We start from the raw sequence: 2,800 nt of genomic DNA, 5'->3' as shown, positions 1-2,800 counted from the left end.
TTTCTTGCCCTGTGTTACATATTACATGCTTATACCAGATGAGGAAGGGACAATGATAGTTCCATTATATATATAATCATCCTCACAAAGGGAAACCCATCAAAATTTGGATGCACTGAATAGTCACCAAGATTGCTATCATCTTTTGTCCTTCATGTGTTACTGGACACCTTTCCAAGGTAATATCTCTGTAGCAATGGTATTGGTCACTCTTAGACATGTTTGAAAACACAGCTGGGTAGTCATTTCCTCATGATGTCATCTCATAAAGTTCTAGGCAGCTTTAATCCCTCCCACTCCTGAATGCTAATCAGGCAGGTCACATAGCAGTATTTTGGCCTTCTTCACAGTGTAGAAAAACATGTATTTGTATAAACAACACCTGCATCAATGTATTCTCATGTTAACTTTCCCAGGTAACCAATCTTATGGAAATTATTAATTTGGTATATCTATTCCTCCTATTCAGTTACTCTAGAAATATTCAGAAATCTAGAATATATGATAATTTACATTACATAATATGCATATATAATTATGAATACATTTATGATTATATAATTTAAATATACATTTACTATGAATGCAGTGTTATTTCTTTATCTCTGGTATTCTGTTTGGGGTTATCTGAAAAACAGATAACTGAGCTATATTAAGTTTAGTTAATATTAAACAGCATTGAGTTGGCAAGCCCGTTTCCTATGCTGGCAAATTTCTGATTTCACAAGTATCTAAACTGGCTTACAAATGGCTGAATGTGTGAGGAGTTGTTTCCATTTGGGATTTTTTTGGTTATGGGCACACCCTAATAATACAGTTACAGTTCCTTAGGACTGTCTGAGTACCCTCCGGTTTTATGACACTGATTCTTAGGGAGCCTAGGAAATCGCCCTCGGCGGGACCTAATCCCTCCACACAAATGTTAACTCACTGAAACTTTATCCCTTCATTCTTCAGATCATCTTCTAAATTATTCATAGCCTGTCACACAATGTACAAGCAAAAAATTGGAATTTTGTTATAGTTCAACTGTTTGATTTTAAGCCTAAATGCTATGCTTTAACTGTGAAGTTTGAGGAGGATTTAAAAGGATGGGTGGGCTTTGTGTACACACACAGCCAAAACTAAGACTGTTCCACCAATATTAATAGAAATCTTGACCATGTGCAAACCCAGTTGATGATAAACTCAGCTCCCTATAACTGAGGTTTAAAAAAACGAATGTCTTCATATAAGATCCAGCCCAGTTCATTGACAGAAGAATCCTATCATAGAAAAGGGTAATCGTGGATGTATTTTATCTGAAAGAGGCATTAGAAATCATCTAATGCTATATTTCTCCAATTGGTAGGGGAGGGGGACGATAACCAGAATTACCTGAGCTGTGAGGAAGAGAATAGAGGAGAACTGAGCATATATAGTTTGACAAACCCCAAAGAGAATCTTTTTAACCTTTCATAATTTATGAATCACTGATCCAAACAAGGCTTTGTAGCTCTGGCTACAATTCAAACCATCTGGGAATCTTTAAAAAATCCTACCATCCAGGTCACATTACAGACCAAATTAGAATCTCTGGATTGGACCCAAGCATGAGTGCTTTAAGGAGTCTTATATGAGAGGTTAGGAATCCATAGGCCCACAGGTAGGGGAAATCTTGCTAACATTGGAACCAGGATAAGTCCCCAGCTCACATTTGAGTAGCCACAAAAGAGCTACTTCTCCACTTCTCTCTAGATGCCTCACCAACCAAGGATTACTGTTATCTTTAAATTAGCAATTTTTCTTTAATCATGGTAAAAAACACATATAAAATTTACCATCTTAACTATTTTTAAGAGTACAGTTCAGTAGTGTTAAGTATATTCACATTGCCTTCTCTAGAGCTTCAGCTTGCGAACTGAAACTCTATGCCAATTGCACGCCAATTCCCTATTTCCCCCTCTCTCAGCCCCTGGCAACGACCATTTTATTCTGTTTCTGTGAGTTTGACTACTTTAGATACCTCATGTAAGTGGAATCATACAGTATTTATCTCTGGGTGACTGGCTTATTTCACGTAGCATAATGTCCTCAAGGTTTATCCATGTTGCAACATGTGACAGGATTTCCTTTTTTTTTTTCAAGCTGAATAATATTCCATTGCATGTATATACCACATTTTCTTTATCCATTCATCTGTCCATGGATATTTGGGTTGCTTCTACCTCTTAGATATTGTGAGTAATGCTGCAATGAACTTGAGCATGCAAATAACTCTTTGAGATCCTATGTTGAATTCTCTTGGCTATACACCCAGAAATGGGATTCCTGGATCATATGGTATTTCTATTTTTAATTTTTGAGGAATCTCCACTGTTTTCCATAGTGGCTGTATCACTTTTCATTCCTACCAACAGCACACAAGAGATTCCAAAAAATATGGAAAGCTTCATGAATTCACATGTCATCCTTGTGAAGGGGCCATGCGAGTCTTCTCTGTATTGTTTCAATTTTAGTATACATGCTGCTGAAACAACCACTAAGTCTTAAATTTTTGAGAAGATTTTCAGAACTTATTAACAAATCCCATGTGGGTGGTAGGCTGAGTTTCCCAGAGTTATAAAAAATAAAATAAAATACATGTTTGAATAACTAATTTTATTTTAAGAGGAATCAGATCAATGGTCAAGGAAAAGTTACTAATAGGAATCCCTCAAAGCATAGTCCCATACCGGAGCATCATTGGAGAACTTGCTAGAAATGCAGACTCTCAGGCCACACCCCAGAAACTTATGAATCAGAAATTCTGCAGGTTGGG

The 2,800-nt window shown here is 36.7% G+C and overlaps 1 non-coding gene across 1 annotated transcript; it reads right to left on the bottom strand.

Moving 5' to 3' along the window:
• Nucleotides 1–2,415: 2,415 nt before the first annotated feature.
• LOC132501109 (U6 spliceosomal RNA) lies at nt 2,416–2,518 on the bottom strand. The gene has a single exon (XR_009534149.1). It is a non-coding gene; the product is annotated as a U6 spliceosomal RNA (small nuclear RNA).
• Nucleotides 2,519–2,800: the final 282 nt, after the last annotated feature.

Source organism: Mesoplodon densirostris, chromosome 13 (assembly GCF_025265405.1).
Source record: "Mesoplodon densirostris isolate mMesDen1 chromosome 13, mMesDen1 primary haplotype, whole genome shotgun sequence".
NCBI lineage: Eukaryota > Metazoa > Chordata > Mammalia > Artiodactyla > Ziphiidae > Mesoplodon > Mesoplodon densirostris.
The sequence above is the reverse complement of the archived record's forward strand: the minus strand, read 5'-3'. Positions and strand labels throughout refer to the sequence as shown.